The 10,000-nt window shown below is 42.5% G+C and overlaps 1 protein-coding gene across 2 annotated transcripts in view; it reads left to right on the top strand.

The window, feature by feature from the left end:
* Positions 1 to 3,453: 3,453 nt before the first annotated feature.
* Positions 3,454 to 10,000, top strand: part of kdm6bb (lysine (K)-specific demethylase 6B, b) — a 21,032-nt gene continuing 14,485 nt past the window's right edge. The window contains exon 1 of one of the 2 annotated variants that reach the window (XM_047804896.1): positions 3,454 to 3,587. The gene's annotated coding sequence lies outside the window, so the exon portion shown is untranslated. Of the gene's footprint in view, positions 3,588 to 8,060; positions 8,294 to 10,000 lie in introns of those variants that run through there. The other variant, XM_027158548.2, reaches the window with a different exon arrangement.

The following is a 10,000-nucleotide window of genomic DNA, read 5'->3' as shown; positions in this document are numbered from 1 at the left end:
CTAGTAGGATCGACACTGGACAAGAAACTGATTAGAAAAATAAATGTGGGCTGTCACGTGTGATATCGTGTGTTCTCCATGTCAGTTTATACGATTAAAAAAAAGCTTACGTTCTGCTGACGTCATCACGCTCGTGCAGAAAACACGTTCGCACTCGACAGTATTTGTGTTTGACCACTAGATGGCAGTGTGTTACTGATAAACACCTTGCAGGAAGCCTGGTAATGATAGACAGCCAACTGACCCAATCAACACTAATGAGGGGCGGGGATTAGCGTGAATCAGTCATGTGATTACACTCAGGTTTGAATTAAACACACTCAGGGGAAGTGGGAACAAATATCAGTATAATAAAAGACTAAGTTTAAATCTTTTATTTTAGTGGCAGAGTTTTGCTTTTTGAGCAAATATCTGTTGAAAGAAAATAAAATAAATTAATAAAATATCTCAATAAATTAAATGTTCTAAGAACTAATGAACACACACACACACACACACACACACACACACACACACACACACACACACACACACACACACACAGGAACAAATTTAGTGTCTACAGTTCATCACAGACAGTCACTCTTCTAAAACAGAACACACACATACACACACACACACACACACACACACACACACACACACACACACACTATTTGTTCATATTACAGAGCAACACAATCTGATAAACACACTGCATGTTTGTGCTGCTGACACACACACACACACACACACAAACACACACGTTTATGTATTTTACAGACACAATCTGAAACACATTTGTTTTGTTTACTGCAGACACACACACAAATACAAAGCAATTGTGTGTTTTACAAACACAATCTCATAAACACACTTTGTATACTGTATTTTTATATCGCTGACACACACGAAAACACACATTTATCTTTTAGTTTGTTGCAGCTCTTTGTGTGTGTGTGTGTGTGTGTGTGTGTGTGAGAGAGAGAGAGAGAGAGAGAGAGAGAGAGTGTGTGTGTGTGTGTGTGCAGACTCCATGTTTGACTGACTTGAGTGTGTCGTCCTGTTACCATGGTGATCATAGAACCCCCCCAGCTTAGCATTCCAAGTGCCCTGATTGGCTGAAATCCTGTCATAGACATATCAGGCTCGTCCAATAGGGGAAGGGCAGCACTGGTGCAGTTGCTATGGGCAGTGTGCAGCCTGGAATCTCTCTCTCTCACACACACACACACTCACTCACACACAATGAGGTATCCACTGTCTGAGTGTGATCTTCCTGCTGTGGTTCTAGACGGATGATGAAACAGTGGCGGAGACGAGGTCATGTTTCTGATTATGATAAATAAAAGGACCCTTCACACTGTGTGTGTGTGTGTGTGTGTGTGTGTGTGTGTGTGTGTGTGTGTGTGTGTGTGTGTGTGTGTGTTTGTGTGTGTTTATCTGAAAATCACACACATACATAATGTAAAGTTACTGATGCATCTCAAATCTCCTAACAGTGTATAACTTACAGTTCAGCATCAATCTGAAACCCCCACAATGTCATTTGCATGTTTTGTGTGTGAGGTTTGTGATGCTAATGTAGCTAACAGGTAAGAAAATCGTTTTGATTCAACAGAGAAAGTGACTCGAGACTGATTTGTATAGAATCATATTCATCTGATTTACTCGGATTCTGCTGATCTGATCCTGATTTGAATGAAAAAGCGGAAATTAAACTTTATTTTGACTGTAAAATTAGTGTGAGTTTTGATTGGAAAATTTTTTTACTGAGCAACTTAATTCTTTGACTGAGAAACCTGATTCAACTGAACGAACTCGGACTCAGACTCGGACTCAGACTCGGACTCAGACTCAGACAGCGCCTGCAGCATTGTGGTGTTTTTGCGCTGTAATTTTTCGAGAAATTCTTCGCACAGTGGTGGCCCCTAGTGGCAGACAGTGGAACACACAGTAGTTTAACACGTGAGTTTGGTTTCAGTTGAATGCTAAGCTTCACATTTCTGAGAAAGATCCTGCAGTGTTTGCTGACAGATCATGTTTTATTTTAGTGTACAGTTGATGGAGTTTAGCGTTTATCATCCATAAGCCCCGCCCCTTTTGTTGTGTTGTACAGGTGAGACAGGTGAGGTAAAGCTCTGAGAAGGTCTGAGGGACAAACAACTCTCAGTGACAAACACCTCACAATGTTGATGTAATGACAAACACCTCACAATGTTGATGTAATGACAAAGACCTCACAGTGTTGATGTAATGACAAACGCAACACAGTGTTGACGTAATGACAAAGACCTCACAGTGTTGATGTAATGACAAAGACCTCACAGTGTTGATGTAATGACAAAGACCTCACAGTGTTGATGTAATGACAAACACCTCACAGTGTTGATGTAATGACAAACGCATCACAGTGTTGATGTAATGACACACCTCACAGTGTTGATGTAATGACAAACACCTCACAGTGTTGATGTAATGACACACCTCACAGTGTTGATGTAATGACAAACACCTCACAGTGTTGATGTAATGACAAACGCATCACAGTGTTGATGTAATGACAAACGCAACGTAGTGTTGATGTAATTGTCAGGATCCAGGATAGACTTTGACCATGTGGGGTTGTTTATTTCGGTGTTCACGAGTCTGCCCCGCACTTGTCTCTTCCTCCCCGCCTCTGCACACCCGTTCCTTATGTGCTTAATCGTCATGTCTATTTAGCCGTGCCGGGTTTAGCCGGAATCCTAGTCGTCTTTGGTCTCGTCTCTTGTCGTGTCTTTGTCCCTGTTTTGTGTTTTTAGTTAATAAATCCAGTTTATTTTAGCTATCCTGCATTTGGGTCTGTTTTTCATCCCCGCATCGCTGACAGTAATGACAAACACATCACCGTGACAAACACCTCACAGTGTCGATGTAATGACAAACACATCACAGTGTTTATGCTTTGTGTTACTCCTCAGTATCAGCTGCCTCACACATTAAAGGTGTTACACTTTAAATTACAGCCTGAGTCAGCAAGTTTCCTTTCACTTTGTTTAGCCTCTAAACCGAGCCGCATGTGGTGGTGTGAAGTGAAGCCTGTGGAAAAGACACGACTGGTGTGAACATTGTGAACATTGTGAACATAATCATTCTAGTTTACACACACACACACACACACACACACACACACACTTTTGGAGTGTTAAAGTAGACACCAGTTTCCAAAGACACCACTGTTTCTGTCAGCTAGAAAATGGAGTCAACTGTGGAGGACTAAAAATAGCTTGCAGTCTGTTGGCCTTGTTCCAAAACACATACACACACTGCATACACACTCACATACACATACACACTGAAGTACACGCCCACTCGATCCTGATTGGATGTGCCGCTCTGAGTGGCAGAGAGCAGCGCTCAGGGGATTGGCTGCAGGGTTTTGACTGACAGGTGAGCCGTGTGCACGTGCATGGCTCTGCTGCAAACGTCTGAGCATCACCAAGAAGAGACAAGCTAAGAAGGAGGGAGGAAGAGGAAGAGGTGGAGGAGAGGAAGAGTAGACAGGTCCAGGTTCAGGGAGCAAAGGATCAGTGGAACGGAAGAGGAGAAGAGGAAAGGACTACGAGGTATTTTAAAAAAAAAAAAGAGAGAGAGAGAGAGAGAACGAGGAGGTGGGGAACTGCTGATGTCTATTTCTGTGGATCTGTAATATGAAGACACCTCCAGCATGAGTGTGTGTGTGTGTGTGTGTGTGTGTGTGTGTGTGTGTGTGTGTGTGTGTGTGTGTGTGTGTGTGTGTGTGTGTATGTATGTGTGTGTGTATGTCTGTGTGGGCTCTCATGCATTCACAAGCATAAATTCATTGTAAATTATCTTTGTGTGTGTGTGTGTGTGTAAGTCTGTGTGTGCTCTGTGTGTGTGTGTGTGTGTGTGTGTGTGTGTGTGTGTGTGTGTGTGTGTGTTGCATTACAATGCAGCTGACATCTATATTATTTGACAGAACTGTGCATGAAACACACATCTGCAACTTAACACTTGGTGATATTATTTGCTTTTCATGTGTTTTACATTTCCTTTATCTGTGTGTGTGTGTGTGTGTGTGTGTGTGTGTGTGTGTGTGTGTGTGTGTGTGTGTGTGTGTGTCCTTGTCTAGTACAGGCTTTTACATTGTGTTCCAGAGTGTGTGAATGTGTGCATTAAGCTGCTAGCTACACACTGACCTACATTCACTGGTTAATCACCATGCTGAGCTACAAGCCACTAACACGTCGTTGTGCAAAAGCTCTTTAACCCACACACACACACACACACACACACACACACACACACACACACACACACACACGGTTTCACTGCAAATCCATCAATCAGAATCCAGACCTTGATATCCCATGATGCATCACTACAGGATGAAACATTTGGACATGTGCCTTCAGGAGTGTAATTAACGATCCAGAGTCTGGACCAATCACACACACCCTCGCTGTTCCATAATATTACTCACCGTCTTCTTCTCACTTGTGTTGTGGGGATTAGTTGCTTTGTCAGGTTTTTGTTTTGTTGTCTGCTGTAACGTTACGTTGTGGGACTGTTATGGAATGAAACAGTGTATGATGTTGTGGAATGAAACAGTGTATGATGTTGTGGAATGAAACAGTGTATGATGTTGTGTAATGAAACAGTGTATGATGTTGTGTAATGAAACAGTGTATGATGTTGTGTAATGAAACAGTGTATGATGTTGTGTAATGAAACAGTGTATGATGTTGTGGAATGAAACAGTGTATGATGTTGTGGAATGAAACAAGTTGCTGTGCTGTTGTAACATTGTTGTGTTAGATTGTTCCATTTTAACGTGTGTAACATCGTTGTGTTGACTGTTCTAACAATGTTAGTACGGAATATTGCTTTTTTTTTTTAAATGTTATTTGTGTTCCAACATTGTTAGGATTGTTGTGTTGTCTAAAATGGTTGTGTTATTGTCTTATTAAGATGTGTTGTATGACTTTGTTAAAGTGTACCTTGCAATGTTTTTAGCATTTAACATTAATGTTGTTGCACTGTAACATTGTTAGTATGTAGTATGTTGTTGTGTTATTGTGTTGTAATGTTGTTGTGTTATTGTGTTGTAACTGATGTAACGTAGTTGTGTTGATGTTGATGTTGTAGACCCACGTTAAAGGTAATGTTTAAGCCTTAATTTGGGTGATCAATGGGCTAGTGAAAATTGACCTAGCGAGCGTAGCTACTGTACTGTAGTGTTGTGGGCGGAGTCTCAGACACAGGGCTGTGAATGCGGTGTGCTCATTAGAATATTAGGCCACTCCCTTTATGAGAGTTCTGTAATAGAGTTCAGATGCTGGTTGATCTTTCATATCACAATTTACTCAACTTAATTAAATTATTTCAAATCTTTATTTAAACTAGACGTGAAATACACACACCGACACACACACCGACACCGACACACACACACACACACACACACACCGACACACACACACTGTGACATACTGCATTGGTGTTGATGATTTGAGAGCACACTACAACCTCTGAAAAGATCTCCTGACACCTGGCCTCCTGCCTCTCTCGGTTCACCCACAGTGACAAGTTGAGCAGGTTTGATGAGTAACAGGACTGAGTTGTGTTACTACACACTGTGTTACCAACAGCACTGATTTGTGTTACTACACACTGTGTTACCAACAGCACTGAGTTGTGTTACTACACACTGTGTTACTAACAGCACTGAGTTGTGTTACTACACACTGTGTTACTAACAGCACTGAGTTGTGTTACTACACACTGTGTTACTAACAGCACTGATTTGTGTTACTACACACTGTGTTACCAACAGCACTGAGTTGTGTTACTACACACCGTGTTACTAACAGCACTGAGTTGTGTTACTACACACTGTGTTACTAACAGCACTGAGTTGTGTTACTACACACTGTGTTACCAACAGCACTGAGTTGTGTTACTACACACTGTGTTACTAACAGCACTGATTTGTGTTACTACACACCGTGTTACTAACAGCACTGAGTTGTGTTACTACACACTGTGTTACCAACAGCACTGAGTTGTGTTACTACACACCGTGTTACTAACAGGACTGAGTTGTGTTACTACACACTGTGTTACTAACAGCACTGAGTTGTGTTACTACACACCGTGTTACTAACAGCACTGAGTTGTGTTACTACACACCGTGTTACTAACAGCACTGAGTTGTGTTACTACACACTGTGTTACTAACAGGACTGAGTTGTGTTACTACACACTGTGTTACCAACAGGACTGAGTTGTGTTACTACACACTGTGTTACTAACAGGACTGAGTTGTGTTACTACACACTGTGTTACTAACAGCACTGAGTTGTGTTACTACACACTGTGTTACTAACAGCACTGAGTTGTGTTACTACACACTGTGTTACTAACAGGACTGAGTTGTGTTACTACACACCGTGTTACTAACAGCACTGAGTTGTGTTACTACACACCGTGTTACTAACAGCACTGAGTTGTGTTACTACACACCGTGTTACTAACAGGACTGAGTTGTGTTACTACACACCGTGTTACTAACAGCACTGAGTTGTGTTACTACACACCGTGTTACTAACAGGACTGAGTTGTGTTACTACACACTGTGTTACCAACAGGACTGAGTTGTGTTACTACACACTGTGTTACTAACAGCACTGAGTTGTGTTACTACACACTGTGTTACTAACAGCACTGAGTTGTGTTACTACACACTGTGTTACCAACAGGACTGAGTTGTGTTACTACACACTGCGGGTGGGCAAAAATGAACTCCCATTAAAGCTCGGGCTGTTAATAATCACTCTCCATCAGCATAATGAGCTTTAACACAGACGTCTGATACCAAGAACAGGTCAAAGGTCGGTCAGAGACTCCACACACAGATGCATGAAACGTGCCTCAGTATTCTGAAGCTTGTGGGCGGAAAATTGTACAAAAGCTTCTGAGGCTTTGATGCCACGCCCACTTGTTTGGGGGAGGAGTGGGATTAGACTTTTAAACTGGCAACTTAGTGTGTATCAGTGAGCAGTGATTGAGTTCTGTTTATAAAGTGTCATATGGCGCCACCAAATTCTGCATGGATAAGTGTTCAAACACACACACACACACACACACACACACACACACACACACACACACACACACACACACACACCATATTACAGTGTGACTGGAGAATTCAATGATTTATGTCTGTGGAGAGAGCATATGTGCTCGTGTGTGTGTGTGCGTGTGTGTGTGTGTGTGTGTGTGCTGACGGAGTGAACTTAAAACTTCATCCATCACATGTACAGTGCTGCAGTGTCTCCTCCTGCTGCAGAGCTTCAGTGAGCAGAAATGTTAGGGTGCGTGTGCGTGTGTGCATGCATGTGTGTGTGTGTGTGTGAATCTGTATACATTTTTGCTTTGCATACCTGAAGTGTGTGTGTGTGTGTGTGTGTGTGTGTGTGTGTGTGTGTGTGTGTGTGTGTGTGTGTGTGTGTGTGTGTGTGTCAGGTAAAGTTATCCTGCCAGACCGATCGAGTGTGAGGAGAGTGGAGTGTATTGCTGGTTTCCTAGGAAACACATACTGTACACTAAAGGTGTGAAAGAGAGAGAGAGAGAGAGAGAGAGAGAGAGAGAGAGAGAGAGAGAGAGAGAGAGAGAGAGAGAGAGAGAGAGAGAGGGAGGGGGGTTCTGAAAATGCATATAGAGATAGAAAGAGAGAAACAGGCAGAAAGACAAAGAAATATAGAAACAGAATTATGGAGAGGAAAAGAAAGGAGAGAGAAGAAGATAGAGTGATAGAGAGACAGCAAGGGTTAGTCAGAGAGAAAGCAACAGAGCTGGAGACATATGCAGAAAGAGACAGACTAATAGACAGATACAGAAAAAAGACAGAGAGAGAGAGAGAGAGAGAGAGAGAGAGAGACAGAAAGAGAGGTGACAGAGAAGGAGGAGCCAAAAGAGCTGCAAGCTGATTGGCTGTTGAAAAGGGGCGGAGATTCCTTCTTCCCCACAGCCTCTCTCTCTTTCTCTCTGTCGTAGGGTTTTTTTTTTTGCTTTCTCTTTCCCAGCCATCCCCTTCCTTTCTTTGTCTGTCTGCTGGAGGGGGAACAAACAGGGTGGAAGCGAGAGACAGTGTGTGTGAGTGCGTGTGAGAGACAGACAGCAAGTGAGTGAGACAGAAAGAGAGAGTGAGGGGAGGGGGAGAGGGGGACTAGTGTGCAGGAAGAAAGGAAAGAAAGAAAGAATGAAGGAACTGCAGTCATCTGTGTGACACCTTCTGTCTGTCAGAGTAAGTGCTGCCCGTGTGTGTGTGTGTGTGTGTGTGTGTGTGTGTGTGTGTGTGTGTGTGTGTGTGTGTGTGTCGGATGTTTAAAGGGACTGCCGTTATCTGCAGGCGTCCGGAAGCGATTGTGTGTGTGTGTGTGTGTGTGTGTGTGTGTGTGTGTGTGTGTGTGTGTGTGTGTGTGTGTGTGTGTGCAGGTTTTCTCCCTGTGTGTATTCAGCACATGCAACAATATAACAATTCAAAGAAGCTGTGTGTGTGTGTGTGTGTGTGTGTGTGTGTGTGTGTGTGTGTGTGTGTGTGTGTTTGTTTGTGTGTATGTATGTATGTGTGTGTGTGTGTGTGTGTGTGTGTGTGTGTGTGTGTGTGTGTGTGTGTGTGTGTGCAGGTTTTCTCCCTGTGTGTATTCATCACATGCAACAATATAACAATACAAAGAAGCTGTGTGTGTGTGTGTGTGTGTGTGTGTGTGTGTGTGTGTGTGTGTGTGTGTGTGTGTAAGTGTGTAATATGATAGCACTGTTATAGTGAATGCAGGAAGTGAGCTTATTACATCCGCTTATCATGATCCCAGCCCTCACAGTTGTTGATTTAACTCCTGTGTGTGTGTGTGTGTGTGTGTGTGTGTGTGTGTGTGTGTGTGTGTGTGTGTGTGTGTGTGTGTGTGTGTGTGTGTGTGTGTGTGTGTGTGAGTGTGTGTGTGTGTGTGTGTGTGAATTAAATTGATAAATGATATATAATTCAGTACATTAATTTCACAATATGTATTAAAGAATAGTACACACACACTCTCTCTCTCTCTCACACACACACACACACACACACACACACACACACACATTGGAATTAAATCAACTATATATCTAAATTATCACTAATAGATTTTAGTAGAATTTTTAATTTTAATGTGCGAAGGTGAACACAATACAGTGAAGTGGATAAAGTTGTGTGAACGTTGTTGCCTAGCAACAGGGTGACAGACGCCAAAGAGAAGCTAGCTATTGGCTGCAGCTGTGTGTTTTATACAGACATGGAGAAGACACACAGACACCGGAAATGTGAGAGAAATATTCAGAATGTCAACATTTACCTCAGATGTGGTAACAACAACAACAACAACAACAACAACAACAACAACAATAATAATAATAGTTTACAAATTAAAGCATCAGTCAGTCTGTGATTGGAGGAATTGTGGATCTGACAAACGAGTTAAAACACCAGCAATGATTTCAGTGAGAATTCCCTCTCTCTGTATATATAATGCCCCGTTACGTCCAAGCTATCTTCTAACTGTGGTGTGGTTCCTGCTACGGCGCCCCCTGTAGGACACACTCCTGTTAAATGCACGTACGAACCAGTCTTTAGAAGTTCTGAGCGTCTGAGCCACACGTTTCGTTGACGCTAATACGGATCCAGCAAAGATCCGTATCATAACTGAGTCTGTTTCTCATCACATGTCGCCGACCCTGACAGTCGGAGGCTTAGCAACGACTTACCTTATTTTCCACACGATCGTTCTGTCTGAAATACTTTAAGTGCATTGAAAACTGTAGCTAGGTTAGTAGTCTGAGTCGAGTGACGACTTGTGAGGATTATTTGACTCTACTAAAGCTTAATAGATTTTCTTAAAGTTAAATAATACATCCCAAAATGCTGCTACTACGTACGTACGTGTGTGTGTGTGTGTGTTTTTGTTGCCTGGATGTTGCT

Source organism: Tachysurus fulvidraco, chromosome 20 (assembly GCF_022655615.1).
Source record: "Tachysurus fulvidraco isolate hzauxx_2018 chromosome 20, HZAU_PFXX_2.0, whole genome shotgun sequence".
Lineage (NCBI taxonomy): Eukaryota > Metazoa > Chordata > Actinopteri > Siluriformes > Bagridae > Tachysurus > Tachysurus fulvidraco.
Note: the sequence above shows the minus strand (reverse complement) of the source record. Positions and strands in the feature narration are given on the sequence as shown.